This window comes from Leuciscus leuciscus, assembly GCF_965113295.1.
Source record: "Leuciscus leuciscus genome assembly, chromosome: 18".
Taxonomy (NCBI): domain Eukaryota; kingdom Metazoa; phylum Chordata; class Actinopteri; order Cypriniformes; family Leuciscidae; genus Leuciscus; species Leuciscus leuciscus.
The window spans coordinates 1,253,069-1,274,249 of NC_138742.1; the positions used below are offsets into that span (position 1 = coordinate 1,253,069).

The 21,181-nt window shown below is 40.0% G+C and overlaps 2 long non-coding RNA genes across 2 annotated transcripts; both read right to left on the reverse strand.

Moving 5' to 3' along the window:
- Window positions 1-6,968: 6,968 nt before the first annotated feature.
- LOC309481168 lies at window positions 6,969-7,851 on the reverse strand. Its single transcript, XR_014199926.1, has 3 exons — window positions 7,562-7,851; window positions 7,143-7,236; window positions 6,969-7,056 (listed from the first exon to the last, which is right to left on the reverse strand). It is a non-coding gene; the product is annotated as an uncharacterized lncRNA (long non-coding RNA).
- Window positions 7,852-17,269: 9,418 nt separating this feature from the next.
- Window positions 17,270-19,132, reverse strand: LOC309481173. Its single transcript, XR_014199931.1, has 2 exons — window positions 18,077-19,132; window positions 17,270-17,810 (listed from the first exon to the last, which is right to left on the reverse strand). It is a non-coding gene; the product is annotated as an uncharacterized lncRNA (long non-coding RNA).
- Between the last annotated feature and the right edge of the window lie 2,049 nt (window positions 19,133-21,181).

Below are 21,181 nucleotides of genomic sequence, written 5' to 3' on the forward strand. Positions count from 1 at the left end.
TAAATGATTAAATATAAAAATGTAATGTAAATGTCAAGTCTTTTAATGAAAAAAATGTATCAAAATTAAGTGAGTTTATGCTTAAAACAAGAACAAATATCTGCCAGTGGGGTCATAAAAAATCTACGAGATTATTTTTCTTGCTGCATTGGCAGATATTTGTTCTTGCTTTAAGCATAAACTCGCTTAATTTTGATACATTTTTTTCATTAAAAGACTTGACATTTACATTTTACATTTAATCATTTAGCAGACGCTTTACGACTTACACATGAGGAGAGCAATGACATTAGCAGCAATCAAACCAACCATAGGACAACAATATGCAAGTGCTGTGACCAGTCCCAGTTAGTCCAGCAAAGTACACATGGACATTTTTTTATATTAATTTTTTTATAAATAGATATGGAATAGAAGGTGTTTGTAATACTGGGCCAAGTGTTGCAGAAAAGATACGTCTTCAGCAGTTTCTTGAATATGGCTAAAAGCTCAGGTTGAGTTAGGCAGGTCATTCCTCCAGCAGGGAACATTCCAGATGAAGGTCTGTGAAAGTGATTCTGTGTTTGTTTGGGATGATGCACTACAATATGCTGTTCAACTGCAGAACACAAGCTTCTGGAGACACATCGGTCTGAAGTAGTGAGTGTAGGTATAGACCCTTTTACTGTTTGTACACAATGATGACGTAGCAACGTATGCGCGCGCATATTGGCAACGGAAGTATGGCGAGAATCAGCAGCGTGTCAAGCTACGCGAGCGGATTAAGCAACACAGACAGAGAAAGTTATTTGGAAAAGTTGACTTTATCAAATGGTATCCGGCTACCAGATCCGTGTACTATAGTGGAGTGGATAGAAGACGTTAGCAGATGGCCAAATATACAGTGGCCAGATATATATACGTATTTAGTTGAGAAACCAAGCGTGTACACCCGAGAGAAATTACGAGCATATAAATCACTGGATGCTTATGAATACGTTGTCTGTGGTCATGTACAGAACGTCAAATACCATGACATAGACTCAGAGTTTTGTGTGTTGAAATCAGAAATTCTTCCTAGTCAAAGACAAGGACACAAGACAACGATGTATGAGGCTTGGGTTATAATCAACCAACGAGAGAACTACGTCTTCACGGCGAACTGCACCTGTATGGCGGGGTAAGTAGGCTATTTTTTGGTGTTGTGGGCTTGTAGTTGACATACAAAGATGAATTGTGCTTCAGTGTTACTGTCCTTTCAGGTTTAAACTACTCTCCTTTTCATATTCTCATATGTTCTCATAACCAGGGTTTGAAACTACAATTTTCACGAAATACACAGTGCCAACAGTGTTCAAAATGTCAGCAGCCAGCCAATATCATTCAGTTACATTCAAAACCTGTTTAGGCTTAGGTCGTATACACACGTAGTAAGTCAGATGTTTGTTTACTTCATAGTCCGAGACGAAATTTGGGTGAAAGCAAATGTTACTTTCAAGCCCTGGTCATAACATTATTGATCAGCCATTAAGTTTATTATGTTTTTGTGAAATTTCAGGCTTGGGTCATGCTGCAGTCATGCAGCTGCAATATTATTCAAAGTTGAGCTCTATGTTAGGATGGGAAGGACTGAGAAAGCAGCAGTTACATCTGGAGTGTGCATGTGGAAAGACATCAGCAGGAAAGAAGTCAGACCAGCTCCATTGAGGGAAATCAGGTTCCTCAAACCAAAGAGGCTAGACAGTAGGGGTTGCACGACTACTGATTTCTGCTAGTCGATTCCTTATCAAAACAATACTCGAGTTACTCGACCACTCGTGGTTCATGCTACTTTAAATGAAAAGACATGAAATAGCTAGATCTTATCAATAAACATTTATTAATTCATAGCCTAATGCAACAATTACATAAGTAAACTCTCAAAACATTATAATTATGACATTTCATTTTTAAATTTTCATGTAACAGTCTAAAGCCAAATAAATAGCCGTTCTTGCCTTTCATTTCAGACGTCTGCTTCTAGGGGCCATTCACATATCGCGTCTTTTTCGCGCTCAAGGTCGTTATTTCAAATGTAGGCGCGGCGAGCGCGCTCATATGGAAACAACGTGGTGCAGGGCCGCGGGAAGAGGTTTTAGGTTGGGGGTGCTGATTTTTTTTTTTTTTTGGGGGGGGGGGGGGGGGGGGGGAATAGGGGCGTCACCACTTTTGAATAAGAAACAATATCAAGACTATAAAACTCCTCAAAAAACGCGCACACACTCAAACCTGACTGCACATCACATTTTTGACTTTATTGATTCTGCTTTTATTCCGGAGTCCCTTTTATTTTATTGCTCCGGAGTCGCAAATCAGTCACAAAATGCGCCACGGGGAAGAAAAAAACATCTATAGCCTAAGTCGCACTGGACTAAGTCGCATTTTTTTTTAAATTTATTTCACAAAAAATTAATAAAAAAATGTTTCAGACAGTTCTCCGTTACGGACGTGAGCGCTCTAAAGCGGCACTAAAATAATGTTTTAAAACTTTCACAGAGACCTCAAACTGAAAGCACAAAGCCTGTCTTTAAATTTAATTTCGTTTTGTATTAATTGTATCTTAATTTTAATCGATGTTTCATCAACAAATTGTCTGGATTTAATAAGAAGTAGCCTAAATATAGGCTATTAGAAAATAAATAATCAGGATACGGAGGCGCTGGCGAACCTGGAGCTCGTCTCATAATGAAACTCAGCGTAGGCCTATAAGGTAGCCTATTGCCTCACAGACCTGAGACATTTGGATAGCTTGAAATGTATACTTTTAAGCAGAACAATTCAAAACGAAAGAAAACAGACTGCGCTGCTTATGTAATTCGTATGAAATGTGCATTTCTCTCTGGCGCTGCGAAGATCGCGAGTCGTCAACTTCATCTATCTAGCCGACACTGACATAAAAAATAACTGTTGTTTTATTAGTAAACAATTAAAATGTCTCCTGCTATATTTTACATATTTGCCTGTTCCTTACAAAACACTGACAGTGGGGTTTTTGAAGGTTTTTTTTTTTTTTTTTTTTTTTTTTGAGCAGCTGCGGGCAAATTCTTTCGACACACACACAATATTACGTAACACTCTGCGCTTATGTTTTAAAAAGATAATTTAACATATAAATAACAATTTTTAAATAGCCCACTTAAAGTGTTTATTACAAATAAATGACTAAATGCTAAAAATTTATACATTTTAATGAACAAACATATGTGTTGCATTTACAATTCTGTGAAAACAGGGGGTGCTGCAGCACCCCCAGCACCCCCACTTCCAGCGGCCCTGACGTGGTGCGCTAGTTTTTCCCATAGACAGTGGTTTTTCCAGGCGGGTTTTTCCTTCTCATCTCCAGAAATATATCTAGTAGTAAAGCTAATGCAAGGGCTAGAAATCAATTAATCCTTTGCTGATACTTCTTCATCGTCATCATGGAGAGCGCAGTTCACGGTTGCATAGCACCGACAGACGCCATGGGAGCGCGAGCGCTTGTAGGAGACAGCGGCCGCGCTTTCCACACGTTTTTAGACGCAATATGTGAACGGCCTCTTGCAGAGTTGGCCAATTACAATATTTTTGTCATCCTTGATGAAATACTTCCACACATCTGACGTGTGGCGTCTGTTGGTGACGTTGGCCATTTTTAATTCATTTATGGTTAATGGACGCTCGAGTAGTCGATTGTTTCCGACAGCGTCGACTAGTGGTTGAAGTAGTCGATCTATCGACTACTCGACTAGTCTATGCAAGCCCTACTAGACAGGCAGCTTCAAGCACCTTTAACATCTGCTAGGAAAAATAGTATCACACCCAGAGGCATGTAATAGTTGACAGCCTAGATAAGCTTCCTATTGCCATAGTGTTTTGACACCATAATGTAGCATGAGAAAGGTGTAACTTGGTGATGCAGAGATGAAAATGCCTACAGTACAGACAGTTTAATTTTTATCAGTATAATTTATGTAAGTTTGAATAGGTCTGCGTTTGTCTTCAGGTTACTTATTTTTAGAAATTACATTTGTTTGATGTATATTGTACACCTGTGTGTTTAAAGCTCTGATGTGAACATTATGCAGCACAGTAACTGTGTCTTTTTGTTGCTGTATTATCAGTGTTGACAGATGATGACATCCGGGAACTGCTGGTTGTGGACCCCTGTGCTGCAGTGCTGACAAGCCTGGAAAATAGCGACACAGACACCGCATCATCTGACACTGATTCAGAGGAGCATCCTGACTTACCTGAGCCTTTGACTGCTTTATTTGATGTAACACTCCGAGAACTTTCACCACAGGAAATGCAGGTTAAATGTGAGGATACATTTCACAGACTTAAAACTACAATACAACCTCATCAATGTGAGAAACTGGAATCTGTGACACGGCAGCAGTCAAAGTCAAAGGACTGGTTCACCTATAGGGCTGGTCGAATCACAAGCACTAAATTACACCGATCGACCACAACTGACAAGATCAGCAAAACATACCTAAACGACATAATGCAGTATAAAAGAACAGAATTAAATGTCCCATCTGTGCTCTGGGGTAAGAACATGGAGGAAACGGCAAGACAAGCCTACACTGCATACATGTCCCAAAGCCATCCAGATTTCAGTGTCAGCTCATGTGGCTTAGTAGTGAAACCTTCTGAGCCACACCTTGGATCATCACCAGATGGGATAGCAAGATGTACCTGCTGTGGCAAAGGGGTGGTAGAGATCAAGTGTCCCTACAAATACAGCGATAGCCTTCAAGGATGTACAAAAGATGAGCAGTTTTGTCTGGACAAGTCATTCGCATTGAAGCATTCACACACATACTACTATCAATGTCAACTTCACATGTTTGTGTGTGATGTTAAATATTGTGACTTTGTGCTGTGGTCCAAGAAGGAGTTCATTGTGCAACGTATCCTAAGAAATGAAGAGTTTTTGAAGGAGGCTTTGCCAAAAGCACAAGTCTTCTTTATCTCGAGTGTGTTGCCTGAACTACTGACAAGAAGACATGACCCTGTCTTGGTATCACAGAGAGCCTGCAAATACTGTGAAAGGCCAGATTTTGGAAAAATGGTCATCTGTTTCAAATGCAGCAACCGCGTTCACTACACCTGTGCACACATAAAAAGGAAGCCAGCAACATGGTTATGTAGGGAATGTCTGAGAGTTGACGTTTGAATGATTAAATTTAGGACTGGGAAATGTTCTGTATTGTGTTATGAATCTGGTCCATATTACCCAGACCTACATTTATTGTTTTCCTTAATTTTTTTCCCTACATTCATTCTTTTCCATCATTCTTTCCTACATTTATTCTTATTCTTCACCCAGACCTACATTTATCCTTTTCCTTACATTTTATGTTGTTGTTATTGATTGCTATGTGTTGACGCACTTCTGTTTAAAGTTTTATTTTGTAATGCTATAGTACTTTAATAGTAACTATGTTGCTTGCTTGCATACATTGCAATTAAACTACTAATAACAATGAAATTGAAAAGCACTGTGAATTGTTGAGATAATCTTGGGGGAAGTACATTATACACACCAGTGACAGCCGATGTTGGGAGGTTTATTATAATGCATTATGTTTCATGTACAGTAAATACGTTTTACAAATGTAAATCACGTTAAAACTAATACATGGTAATGTGTTACTCATTTGGAAACAACACTCTTACAGAGGTTTGTGAGGGCACCACATACAGTCACAACATCGTCTAGCATGTTAACCTGCGACACTGGAATAACTGTTTGCAAAATCTTAAAGTTTTTCCACCGACCAATAACTCGCTCCACATGGATTCTCACACGAGAAAGTTGTCTAGATGTGTCAACTTCCTGTGCAGAAAGCTGCTTTTTTCCTTTTGTGAAATGAGGGATACGAAGGGTTGCACCATAAGCTGCAAGCTCGTCTCTGATGAGAAATCCCCTGTCGGCTAAAACCTCATCCCTAGGCTCCAAAAGTTCTAAGAAACCTGACTCTTTTGTGATCTGCTTGTCTGAAACCCGTCCACCCCACCCAGGAGATAGAAATGAAATTGCACCAGCTGGAGTGATGCCGATTAAATATTTAATTGTGTTGTTGTGTTTATAATTTGACCATGTCTGGGCCCTAGCAGTCAGATTACTGGGTCTAGCTATGAAAATTTCTGTGCAGTCTATTATGCACCTGCAGTTTTTAAAGTTCCGCTTGAATGTTTTTGGCATATTTTTAAGTATTGCGCCCTTACTTGGCCATTTAATGAGTGGCTTAAGGACCAAGGCCATACCAGGGACCCAGCTCCGCAAAATATTTGAAATCGTGGTTTTTGATACTTTAAATCTATATGCCAAGTCAGTATTAGATAGACCCAACCTTAATTTCATCAATATAACCAACAGGTGGTCTTCTAGTGTAAGTTTTTGGATAATTCTTTCTAAGCTGCCTGTTATTTTTGTAACTAGCCACTCAAAGAGCACAGAGGTCAGTCCGGTGAGAAAAAACAATTGTCCAATGTTGCACTTAACAGTTGTGTAGGAAAATGTAGATTTCTGCAGCTCCTCTTTCAGCTTTACATTTTCTGCTTGTAGTGCCTCAAACTTCTGACACAGGTGTACATGGTCCTCCTGAAGCTGACTGTGTCTCCGGTTCAGGTCATCATACTCCCTCTTTGTAACTGGGATGTCGTCTTCAGCTTTAATAAAGAAAAGTGAAAAATTAGCATGTGCTGCAACCAATGCAGACAATTTCACAATTTGGGGTTCTCACACATTTTAGCAATGATTTTTCAAAACTTTTCCATGATAGAAGAGAAGATACTTTATTGATCACAGGGCGAGATTTTTCGTCTGCATTTGACTCATCCAGGGGCCTGTGTTCTCATATACAGATATGAAATTAGAGCAGTATGCCTGGCAGGGGCACACACACCCTGACAATCAATCAGTTAAGATGAAATATATTCATACCTAGACAATGATCCATGCTGCATTCTTGTTTCGGAGTTTCAGAAGGAACACATAGATTTGCTGCCGTTATAGGTCTGTCATCTCTCCTCCTTTTCCTATGGTATCTACAATAAAAACAGCAGAAATGTACAGTTATGCAAGAGAGAAAAACAAACTAAATAGAACAGAGGGGGAAATTAAATATTCTTACCTCTCCAACTTTGCTTCGGGGTTCTGGCTCGGTTTTGTGTACACAAACACAGAAGGCACAAAATCAGGACTACTAGAGTCCAATGACGCCTCACCTGCAAATAAAACACACACACGTTTGTTTACTAGCCAAATCTACCGCCAGTTTATCAAACTTTACCTGCATTTGAATATTATTCTACATCGTACAGACAATCACTAATGTAAACGAGGATTACTAGAGTCCAATAATGCTTCATCTGCAAATAACCCACACACACAGTTTGTTTACTAGCCAAATCCAAAACCAGCTTATGAAACTAGCTGTATGTGGTCATCAAACTTCAGCTGCATTGATAAACTACACCGTAGGCTACAGACAATCAATAATGTAAACCATGCTGCTTTCCATTAAACTCAAGAGTACATAGATAAACTTACCTGATATAAAGTGGGCGCTGCAGACGCGAGCATTTTTTATTGTGTCCTCGCTCCAATCAACACGTTTAATCGCCTGCAGCCACAGGCGCCGCCGGTTCTTCTGAAACGGCCGTGATCCTGTCGGAATCCTATAAAATTTAAGCCCCTTGTTGGAATATCTATTAGTGCAACCGTAAACACAACAACCAGACATTTTGATGCTGGGAAACCGTTTTGATAAACTTTCGTTGCTAACACGCTAGAACCAGTGGGGAACAACACCACTTCCGTTGCCAAAATGCGCGCGCAACTATTTGATCACGTGGGCTGTAAAAGGGTCTATAGAGGAGCAGAGCCAGTGGTTGATCTGCAGAAGAACAAGAGCTTGGACAAGGACAAAGTTCCTGGCTGTCCTGGATGGAGTTATGGATGATGAACACAGCTGAATGGAGAAGTTGTGCTGAAGTGTTGAGTTGGCTGAGAACACAAGCAGTTCTGTCTTCACAAGGTTGAGTTGAAGGTGGTGGTCCTTCATCCTGTAAGAAATGTCTCAGGCAGGCTGAGATGCGAGAAGCTACCGTCGGATCATCCAGCTGGAATGAGAGGTCGTACAGTATGTCATCAGTCTTGCAGTGATAGGAAAAACATGTTTCTGAATGAAAGATCCTAGTGATGACATGTAGATGGAGAAGAGAAGCGGTCGCAGCAATGAGCCCTGAGGCACTCCAGTAGCTAGATGTTGTAACTTAGACACCTCTCCACAACACCCTGAAGATGAGATGTCATGAGGATAGAGAGGAGCATCTGGTGGTTCATTATGTCAAAAGCAGCAGCAGATCCAGCAGGATGAAGATGAAGAATATAGCACAAGGTTTATTGGAATAATCCAAGCAGCCATACACAAGCAATACCGGACAAGGAGTGCAGGTGATGGAACAATTTAAGATGGAACACAAACAGGGATAATTAATCATATACAGCTGACACATATGATCTAATGATAACGGTAACCAAGGAGACAAACAAGTGGCGGAATTCTGAACAAAGACACGTGACAAATGAAAAAAAAACTGAAAGTCCATGAAAATGAAACTAAACAGAACAGAATGGTGACAGAACGCCCTCAATGGCAAGGCACGACCTCGCGCCATAACAAAATGAAGACAGGGGGAGGTATGGAGCAGAGGTTCCGGAGGAGGGCGAGGATGTGGCAAAGGAATGGTGGTATCAGGACGATCAGGTAAAAGGATGGTGATGCTAGGACAACAAGACCCAGGTGGTGTTGGTGGAGGCAGTCCAATGGCACAGACCCAGAGTTCCCCAGAGGTGACAGTCTACGGCGGAGTAGAGGGAGGGAGAAGCCAAGGTGGTGTTGAGGCTAACGACAACTGGCAGACGACCGATGGATCCACTGGCGCAGATGGAGAGCCGATGGAAATGAGCGACATCACTGGTACTTGAGACCAAGGCAATGCCAGGGGGCGACGATCGTCAAAAGCAGAGCCAGAGTACTCGAGGGCTGAGGCGGAGCCGGTGTGATGGAGGACAGAGGTGACGCGGAGGGGAAGGAGGAACCTTCTGCAGCTGTAGGGGTGGAGGGACGGAGTGCAGTGGACGGCCCGCAAGTCCATGGTGGAAGTGGTGTGACGACTGACCAAGACGGAGCAAAGAGGTCGCAGGCCGGAGGCGTAGCCGCAGGATCCTCTCGGACCGGTGCTGCAGGTGGATGCACGAGGGACTCGCCCGGAGACGCAGCAAGGCTGTGGACATCCGGCAGCAGCGGGGCTGGAGGACTGGCTGAGCTTCGTGGTGCAGCAACACATGACAGAAAAATGGTAAGAATAGCACAGTCCATATAGAGCAATGAAATGTGGAACTCATAGCTCATACAGTCCTTAATGCTGTCCAAACACAGCGATGATGAAGGTGCCGTGTGGGATAGACTGGGAGATGATGTTTCCTCAATTTTTTTTAGCAAGTGCTCATTTTCAGTAGTTACAACTCCCTCGTCCGCTGATGTCGTGCGCTCACACCCCTGGTCAGACTCATCCGGGGGAGGGTCAGCTCGGTCCTCTTCTCCTCAGGTTCTGGCTGATGTATCGCGGCAGGTGGTAGCTCTTCGTCTGTGGGGGCCACACACACAAGTTCTCCGCGATCGGTTCCAGTAAACTTCGTATGATGTGATAAGTTACATGATAGATGTCTTGGTCTCACTCTCTCTTGAAGCTGATCCTCGCTGTCCCCATGTGTATTTGGCGCTCGAACTGTGAGATTTTTTTCCACTGCAACTTTGCTTGCTGCACATTGTCTCATTTTATTACGATGCTCAGCAGTGTGGTAACAAAGTATATTACAATGGCATCGAACACAGCTCAGCCAGTAATAATCAAGAACTGGAAGTGTCCATTTTTATAACATGTGTTTTGAAACTTCTGTCTGGCTATAGCATGAGAAAATATTTAGCATAATGCTGCCATCAAGGCAACGTCTTTTTAAGAGACATCCCTGCTTATTTCAGCAAGACAATGCCAAGATTCATTCTGCACGTTACAATGTTGCTAGTCAGTGAGGATAACCATACAGTAGCACCTTAGCTTTAATATCAAGACATGGTACAACAACTAGCTTCTCTCACTGACCAGGATTCAAAGATCTGCTAACACTGGTTGATTGATGTACTGTAGCTAGCTAGCCTAGTAAAAACGTCAGATAAGCGTTATAACAACAAAGTTTATAAGTGTAACTGTAATTCAATGCTGCAACAAAGACTAGTGCAACAAAGTGATAGTATGTGAGCATACAGCCAGACCCACCTGAGCTAGATATCAAAGACTAGAAAGACAGTTCACTCCTATTACTTATGAATGGGAGAAACTGTCCTGCCTTCTAAGTAAAAGAGGCAATCGCTGATTGGTAAAATCTTTGTGTCACTGTATCGATCTGTTAGAAGCTCTGGTTCCCATAGGAACCTGAGACTCGCGCTTAGGACAGCACATGCGCATTGGCTCATCTAGCCTGGAAAGTAAGGGTTTGGTGGGACTCTGAATGAGCCGAGTGGAAAGGATTTGAGCAGCGGCGTGGAAATCAACCCTGTAGCTAAAATGAGGAATGGAGTTTAATTTATTAGGGCATTCCTCAAGTGGAATGGATTTGACTGATGGCGCTCTGAGAAGTGAACAGACAAATGCGCTGAATTAGAGACGGTAAAAGTGAGTGGGTCTAATATCATTGTTCTTAAAAATTGGGTGGGTCTTGTCGCACCCATATACAATGTTTCTGACGCCCATGAACATATATTTTTAAACAGAGAAATTTTACACTTTTATCCACTAAATGAGCTCATTTTAAATTTGATGCCTGCTACAGGTCTCAAAAAATTTGGCACGGGGGCAATAAATGGCTGACAAAGCAAGAAATCTTGAAAAGATTCAGCTGGGAGAACATCTAGCAACTAATTAAGTTAATTGATATCAGGTCTGTAACATGATTAGCTATAAAAGGGATGTCTTAGAGAGGCAGAGTCTCTGTGAAGTAAAGATGGGCAGAGGCTCTCCAATCTGTAAAAAACAAGGTTCCTCAACGTCAAATTGCAAAGGCTTTGCAAATCTCTTCATCTACCGTGCATAACATCATCAAAAGATTCAGAGAAACTGGAGAAATCTCTGTGCATAAGGGACAAGGCCGAAGAGCTTTATTGGATGCCCGTGGTCTTCGGGTCCTCAGACGACACTGCATCACTCATCGGCATGATTGTGTCAAAGACATTAATAAATGGACCCAGGAATACTTCTAGCCGTACTTACATACTTACAATCCAATCCGCCGTGCCATCTGCAGATGCCAACTAAAGCTCTATCAGGCAAAAAGGAAGCCATATGTGAACATGGTCCAGAAGTGCCGTCGTGTCCTGTGGGCCAAGGCTCATTTAAAATGTACTATTTCAAAGTGGAATAGTGTTCTATGGTCAGACGAGTCAAAATTTGACATTCTTGTTGGAAATCACAGACACCATGTCGTCTGGGCTAAAGAGGAGGGAGACCTTCCTGCATGTTTAACAGCGTTCAGTTCAAAAGCCAGCATCTCTGATGGTATGGGGTGCATAAGTGCATACGGTATGGGCAGCTTGCATGTTTTGGAAGGCTCTATGAATGCTGAAAGGTATATAAAGGTTTTAGAGCAACATATGCTCCCCTCCAGACGATGTCTATTTCAGGGAAGGCCTTGTGTATTTCAGCAGGACAATGCAAAACCACACACTGCAGGTATTACAGCAGCATGGCTTCGTCGAAGAAGAGTCCGGGTGCCTGCAGTCCAGATCTTTCACCTATAGAGAACATTTGGTGCATCATTAATCGAAAAATACGTCAAAGACGACCACAAACTCTTCAGCAGCTGGAAACCTATATAAGGCAAGAATGGGACCAAATTCCAGCACCAAAACTCCAGACACTCATAACCTCGATGCCCAGACGTCTACCATGGTAAACATGCCCCCATCCCAACTTCCCGCCACTATCCTCAGGCCGGGCCCTTGATCAAGCACTTGTGTTACAAAATGCAACACGTCACGACTCGCATGCATCACACTGGGCCCGGGATAATAGGCTTTAAAAATATTTATTTTATTTATTTATTTATCAGTTTATTTAGCAGGGACAATGCAGTATAACATTGCTACAATTTCATGCAGCAGATGCTCTACATATAAGCTTCTAGCCAAAGGCTAATTTGCAGCCCCAGTCCCTGGTTAGGCTAAAAAAACAAAATAAAAAAACAAAACAAATGAAGTAAAATAAAATAAGCAACCAAGACTATGTACAACCATCAGTGTTCACATATCTGCTTTTGTTTGAACCACTTTTTCAGTTTTGTTTGAAAAATATTCAACTGTGTTTGCATTTTCAATTCAGCTGACAAGCTGTTCCATAACAATGTACCTTGAACTGTAAATGTAGATTGTGCAAATTTAGTTTTTCTCTGTGGTGCTATACAGTTCTGTGTAGTTGCACCTCTTGTAGCGATCCCCCTACTACTCTGTTTTGATATTAATTTGCATATAACTTTTGGCACAAGATTATTTAAACATTTAAAAAAAACATTTTAATAACAGATGAATTTATAAAATTTTCAAAACTAAGCAAACTATATTTTTGTAAAATGCTACAGTGATGCCATCTGGTTGGTTTCTTATCCAGGATTTTTAATGTTTGTTTATATAAGGATCTAACAGGTTTAATAGTCAGTTGAGAAACCTGACTCCAGACAGTCACACAGTAAGATAAGTGTGAAAAAATCATTGCATGCATGTATAACTTGGCTGCTTTTAAGGATATGTATGGTCTAATCATGTAAAAACAATTCAGATTTGTTTTGATTGTTCTACATAGCTTCTTAACATGCATATCAAATTTCAAATGAGAGTCTAAAATAACACCTAAATATGTAAAATTATTAACTGTTTCAATTTCCTTTTGATTGATCTTAATTATAAAACCACTCATTTCCTTCTTTCTGATTGAAAAACACATTGAGACAGTTTTTGTACAATTCAGGGTCAAACAACTGTTCTGTAACCACTGTGACACACCAATCATTTCATTTGTTAATATTTCTGTGGCTAAACTTGGAGTCTTTGCAGATACATAAATGACTGTGTCATCTGCATATAACTGACATTTTGTTTGCTTACAACAGTTTGGAAAATCATTAACATATAAGGAAAACAACAATTGTTTTAATTTTGTTTAAAAATATTCTATATACTAAAACCTTGTTGAATTATATTAGAGTAGTAGCCTACTCCTCCTAGGCCATCCAAAGTTCATTTTCTGTGAACATCATTGTTCACGTTTGTTTCTTCATTCGGATCCATTTGCGATCCATTCCATTCTGAATAAACAACCAACGCAGTTTAAATGCTTCGTCCTTGTTACATTATTCATTAAGATAATAATAAAAAAAATGCATGCACAATTATCCGTGAACTTGATAAATGTTGCAGATATGTTTTACTATGCACAAACAAATGCCTTTCAACTTATGAGCAAAATTCAGAATTAAATGAATGTGCAGCAATTTGTACAAATAGAGAGTCTGTAGGCCTACTATACTGCTGTAGCCATTAAATAAGCGTATTTAGTTTTATATTTGTTAAAATATTATGTTATTTTTTCCATCTATGCTGATTATGAAAAGTGAACAGCACGAGTAAGATAGGATGCGCAATATATCGAGAGATATGGAGTGGGTCAGGCATGATTTTGACCACTTCATTAAGTTTTGTTTTGTAGAAAACCTTTCTTTAAGTGAATTTCGTTTTGTATAAATTGTATCTTAATTTTAATCTATTTTTCATCAAGCAATTGCGTGGATTTAATAAATAAGAAGCAAATATAGCAGACAATATAATCATGACATGGAGGCGCCGGCGTGGTCACTTGCATTGCACATGAACTGGAGCGCATCTCATCATAAATGAACCGAAACTCAGTGTATGCCTCACAAATCTAAAGAAAGCTTGAAATGTCTTTAAATTAAACAATTCAAAAAGAAAAGAAATAGGCTACTCAGATTATGTAATCCATGTTATATAATCCAAATTATTAATAATAATAAATCTTTAAGAATATTTGATTGAATGCTGAATGTTGTACTTGTTCAATTTAATAAAATGAATACTTTAATTGTGATAATTAAAATAATTGAATATTAAATATTAAGTGGCCATTTGAGTTGCTAGTATTTATATATAATATATCTAGCACCCCCTCAGCACCTGTGTTAAAAAATTCTCTGGTGCCGCCCCTGGTTATAACGGCCCACGTATTAAAAAATGGTCGGGTTTAAATCGGCTTGGGCTCATAATTACAGTTAATGTGTCGGGCCGGGCCGGGCTCGGACACAACGTGCACAGGCTCTGGTGGGGTCGGGCTTGATTTTTTGGGGCCGATCTAAGCTCTGATGGCAAGAGACAAAATGCAGATAGAAATAATGCAAAATGTTTGAGTTTATTATACACAAGCAAAAAAAAAAAAAAAAAAAAAAAAAAAAAAAAAGAATAGCAAGAGATGGGAAATAGTGATGAGGAAAAAAATTACAAAAAGAGAAAATGAATATAGTTGCGGTCAGAATTATTGGCACCACTGGTAAATATGATCAAAGATGACAGTAAAAATAAATCTGCATTGTTAATCCTTTTGATCTTTCATTCAAAAACTTCACAAAAATCTAACCTTTCATTAAAGGAAAAGAATTGAAAGTGGCAGATAAATCACATTATGAAATAAATGTTTTTCTCCAAAACAAACTGGCCATAATTATTGGCATGGTTTTATAAAATACTTTTTGCAACTTTCTTTTGCCTAGTTAACAGCTCTGAGTTTTCTCCTATAAAGCCTGATGAGTTTGGAGATTTTTTATCAGTTGGTATTTGCTAGAATCCGTGATACCATGTATCTGAACAAGATGTCCAGGACCTCCAGCAAAAAAAAAAAAAGGTCCATAACATTTAAGATCCAGCAGATCCAGCTTTTTATCCCTGTGTGCACCAAAGCCTTCTGGTGGGTTTGCAGATAAAAAGCAATTTTTTTAGTTTCATCTGACCACAGAATCCCGTCCTATTTGAAGTTCCAATCATGTCTGAAAACTGAATATGCTGGAGCTTGTTTTTGGATGAGTGAGGAGAATTTTTCTTGAAACACTCCTAAACAACATGTGATGTAGCCCCAAGTCATTGTCTGACCCCAAGACTCACTAATCTCTTCAATTCTCCATCTGTGATCCTTGAAGAGTCTTTGGTCACTCAAACTTTTGCATTAAAGGTGCATTGCGCAAGTCTCTGAGTTTTTGCAGAACTATGCCCCCTCTGGCGGCAAGCGAAACTGCAGCCAGAAGTGTGCACGCTCACGGACAAAAGTTTTCTTTTTTTTTATCTTACGTGGAGTTTGCGTTGGTGTTTGAAATGAACTACAAGCCGGTCTCTTAGAATCCATCTTCTACGGAGAATGGCGGCGAATACACAAACCTGCCAGACAGCCAGGTGAGCGTGCCGTGAACGCGCATGACGTCACGCCCACGCCCGAATCCCTCTTATTTATTTTACTTTACAGGATTATAGAGACAATCTCAGTGATCAGAGAAGGGCTCATTCAGCCCATCAGGCAATTGTTTAAGCATGTATGGGTTAGAAAACGGGTATTTTTAACATGAAAAAGTTGCTTAATGCACCTTTAAGACAATATAGACACACGTCCTCTTCCAGGCAGATTCGTAAAATCTTTAGTTGATTAGAACTTCCTAATATTTGCCCTGATGGTGGAAATGGGTTTTTCAATGCTTCAGCTGTTTTCTTACAGCCACTTCTATTTTGTGAAGCTCAACAATCTTTTGCTGCACATCAGAACTATATTCTTTGGTTTTACTCATTGTGATAGTCATAGCTAGACAATTTCATGTTTCCAGTCACCCTGGCATGCTAAAAAAATTCATATTAATGGGAATATACTTCAGAGATATTTTACTCATAAAAAATTCTAGGGGTGTCAATAATTATGGCCAATGTGTTTTGGAGAAAAGCATTTATTTTATAATGTGATTTGTGTTTAACTGTGTTCTAACTTTTTAAGAAGAAAATATATCACAAACGCAGACTCTTTCATGACCCAGAAAATGATAAATATGTGCTCTCATCTCGTGCAGCAGAAGTAGAAGTGGTTCAGTCAAAACACTGCATCTGTAACTGCATGAAAGGATAATATATGAGCTGTAAGTTTCCCGCTGACATGTTGCAAGCTTTATTTAACATCACAACCGAGTCGATCGTTTAGTCAAGTGGCTGGATCTGAGACCTGTTCACTAATATACATCTATTATTCATTTTACAGTATAATAGCAGCTACTAGTGAAACCTCATGTTTGTTAAATGGGGCTTGGCAAACTATTTAATGTTGCATTTCTGCCACCTACTGGATGGAGAGTGAAGCGAAGATCTAAAATCATCATAAAATCTATCATTTATTTATAAAGCACTGCATATAAAAACTGCACTAAACTGCTGTTAATGCCCCAACAATAAAGTATAAAACAACCAAGATATAAATAAGATCTAACAAAACAAAAGGACATGGTTATAAGTATTAAATATTAAGTAGTATGTGTTCTTTAATGACAGATTTGTCATTTCTTATATATATAAAAGAAAAATCTAATCCCACATTTTTTTCTGTAGCCTTCTTAAATTTCTTTCTTGATATCTAGAGATGAAATGAATAATTATAGCCATTCAATGTTACACAATAATTGAAAACCATCTTTTTAAACATTTAATAGTCTTTAAAAACAAAAATTTTAATTAGAATGTATATTTCTGTATTGTGTTGTCTTTTTATATTTTAAGTGGTGTTAAAAATTGCTCTGCACATATTAAGTCCCAGTCCGCCCCTGATTGTAATTATATTAAACTCAGTGTAATGTAGTTGTTTAATTTCACTTTCAGTCACTTTCACCTTCATTGTGAGCTCATTCCAGCCGCATCTAGTCTTTATGGGTCATCCTGATTCATTCTCCTCCCTCAGGGACCTGTGCATCATGTGTTTATCTCTGAAATCATGCATCTGTGCTACTAAACTCAAAGATCTTAAAGAACACTGAGTTTTGTATGTCAGAATACATGTTAAGCATGCGACAAAATAGATCAGATTCACACAAGATGACAATCAATGACAAATGAAATTTCTTCCAAAGCTTTATTTTCTCAGTAAGAAATGAGTATGAATCACAAACCGATACAAATCCACTACAGAAATCCAGCAAAGAAGAAAATCACTGACATTCAAAATGTATGTAAATACAGACTAGGGTTAGGGTGTTAGCATAAATTTCACAATTAGCTTCAATTCCAATTTCAATGTCGATAAATTTAAATATATCAGGTTCGGTATCTTTTTATCAAGGGGAAACAATTCTCTTCTTTAAACTATACCTTTAATAAACATTAAGTGATTTGTATGCAAACATTTAAATTGCACGCAAGCAGTTTTTATGATAATAAAGTTACAATAACTTTTTTATGTTTTTGAAATGCAATCATTTAAACAGTGACTGTCATAAAAACGTCTTAGGTTGTGAATGCAACCCGGTTCCCAGAGAAGGGGAATGAGACGCTGCGTCTGGTTGATGCTTTGGGGAACGCCCTCAGCGGTTCAGGAGGCGACTCGAACCTCCGCAGGATGTGCTTCTGAACACAGATGACTGAACCCCTGCCTCTCTGGACCTCCTCAGCACCGCTTCTGAACCCTTGCCTCTCTGGACCTCACCAGCACCGCTTCTGAACCCTTGCCTCTCTGGACCTCCTCAGCACCGCTTCTGAACCCTTGCCTCTCTGGACCTCCTCAGCACCGCTTCTGAACCCTTGCCTCTCTGGACCTCCTCAGCACCGCTTCTGAACCCCTGCCTCTCTGGACCTCCTCAGCACCGCTTCTGAACCCTTGCCTCTCTGGACCTCCTCAGCACCGCTTCTGAACCCTTGCCTCTCTGGACCTCCTCAGCACCGCCTCAACAGAGGTAACGAAGAGTCCACAGGGCGTATTACAGAAACTTTCTATCTTAAGTCTAAAGTAAAGATCTGACAAGTTAATTTAGGATTTTTCACAAATTCGTATTACAGAAGCAAATCTTAAGTTGAATTAGGATTCTTATCCTATCTTATCTGTAGTAATCAAAATCCCGCAACGACGCGCAAACAGCTGCTGTGAAGTAAAATGGAAAAACTCTAGAGATTAAAAAGGGAGAAACAAAATAAGTGGTGCTTTTCATTAAGTGCAGTTTTGATAAGCTTGGTAAACAAGGCAAAGACCAATCCTTCATTATTTCATAGGAGTCTGAAGTTTTGTCGTCAAAGTGCAGCACATCATTTGGGTGTTCAAGTCTTTCCACCATCAAACATCGCTATTCTTCATCTTGTATCATTAATAAATGTGAGGCCGTTCTCAGACAGGGCTATTATTATGTGTTTTTTACAGTTGGCTTTTAAATACTTCTGAAGTTAAGACACCAGTGGGGTTGTCCTAAAGTTAAGACAGTTTTTAGAATATTTTTGTGGAGTTAGGATGCTCCTGTAATACCCTTTTCATATCCGTAGTTAAGATAAGGTAATGCGCTTAAGAAATGTCATTCTGTAATAGCTTTTGTCCTAAATGAGGTCCTAACTGAAATTGCCATGGTTACCAAACAGATAGGATTCTAAAGTTAGGATCTTTCTGTAATACGCTCCCTGAGCATCAAAGAGGAGAGTTTTCTCTTTCTCCTTGATCCCAGACAGATTTTGCCGCAGGATTCTCTCCATGACCACTATGGAATGACCGATGGCAGTGTTCGTCTGCTTGGTGGTCCAGAGAGCCTAATCTGTAGTGCGGCGAAGTTCAGCGACCGCCTCAGGAGACAATCCCTGCCTCTGGTCCTAGACTTTGAGCAGGTCGGCTTGGTATCAACACCAGCCTGACCCGCTGCTGCCTATGGCCACGCGAGGTGGTCTGGCATAGCTTTGACAGCAAGACCCGAGCCCTCAATGAAGACACTTGCTCTGTGAGAGATATCTATTCACCTACTTCTGCGCACATAATCCCTCCACAATCAAATCATTTGAATGCTGAAAGGGAAGAGTGCACTTCAAAAATGGGTTCTTCCAGGACCTCACCACCTCAGTGTGAAGGTCCGGAAGAAACTGAAGGCTCACAGGGAAGGGGTGATCAGGACCCGCCAGGAATGGCTCGTCCAGTCGACCGCCAGCGACTTTCCGTTTCTTTTAAGTCCAATTTATCCTGGCTGTGGCGTGGGCTATTGCATCAAGCAGCTCCCCGTATGCAGGGCTGACAGAAGGAGTGGACACAGTAATTTCTTAATTTTCTACACCAACTACATCTAGCTCCTCAGATGACCATATGACCAAGTATGACCATATTAGCCGGTTCTGTCAACACTGCATTGGTTCCCTATTAAACATCATATACATTTTTAAATATTGCTGACTACTTACAAAGCACTAAATGGTTTAGCTCCACAGTGCTTGAGCGAGCTCTTAACGCATTACATTTACATTTACATTTATTCATTTAGCTGACGCTTTTATACAAAGCGACTTACAATTGCTATATATGTCAGAGGTCGCACGCCTCTGGAGCAACTAGGGGTTAAGTGTCTTGCTCAGGGACACATTGGTGTCTCACAGTGGATTCGAACCCGGGTCTCTCACACCAAAGGCATGTGTCTTATCCATTGCGCCACTACCACCCCTGCATTATAGTCCTTCACGTCTATTGCGATCTCAAAATTCTGGCCTGTTAATAATACCTAGAATATCAAAATCGACTGCTGGCGGTAGATCCTTCTCCTATTTAGCACCAAAACTCTGGAACAGTCTTCCTAACATTGTCCGGGAAGCAGACACACTCTGTTAGTCCAAAGCCAGATTAAAGACACATCTCTTTGACCTAGCATACACATAACACATTATAGACTTTTATAATTCAATGTTAGGCTGCATAGATTAGGTCAGCCGGAACTGGGAACACTCCCCATATATCCTGATGTACTCGTTACATCATAAGAAGAATGGCGTCTACGCTAATATTAGTCTCTCTGTTTATCCGAGGTTTACCGTAGTCCGCCGGATCCAGATCTGATGAAGGACCTGCGCCTGGACACACTGCGATAAACCTCGGATAAACAGTCTATCGAGTTTATAGTCATTAAATGGTTTTTCTGAGGTAAGCGTGACGTTGAAGCTGTTTTATTGGCGTCTTTCCAAGGTTGAAACACTGATTGATGGATTACATGAGTCATGATTGATTTCAGTAAGTTGTTCTGTATCTTTCAACATTCCTTCTGATGTTCACTCATGTGTATTTGTTGCTGTAACTACTAGTAAAGAGGAAGAGATGATCGGTTCTACAGCGATCTGTCACACACATTAAAGAGTGCCAAAATAACATTTATTTTTTGATTATTTCATGATTAAGATGACAAACTTTGAAAGTTGAGACTTTGTTTTACATTAAAAGTAACAAAGCATATTGTGATTATTGGATGTGAGGCGCTACAAATAGTTTTTCAGTAAAGTTTTGTTCACGCATCAACTGGTTTAAGAATCGATATTGGTTCGTCAAAATGAGAATCAATTAAAATCAAGAAATTCATATTTTCAACCCAGCCCTAATACAGACAGTTATTTGGGTAATTATATACCCCAAATTAATGGATAGGAAGAAGGGAAGTACAGCAGCCTCAAAAGGTATTAAGACACTTGAAAATAGCTGTATTTCACTGCACTAGATGAAATACAATATCAAATCAATTGTCATCTGTGCACAAATGATGCTAGAGCTTTTCTCATGTAATTTTTAATTATTTCTTAAAGCTGCCGTCGGCAAAATTTTTTTGATCATATTCAGTGTAATCGACACTATAATCCGACAGAACAACATAAATAAGGTGGTTTTAGAAAAAAACCGAGCTTCTAACTCCACCTGGAGCGTGTTATTTGTTTTGCAAAAATCCAGCGCTCCCGCTTCATCAGGTCCAATCAGCGCAGGGGGGTGTGAGATCTGACTGTCAATCACAGGTCGTGCACACGCCACAGATCCCCCC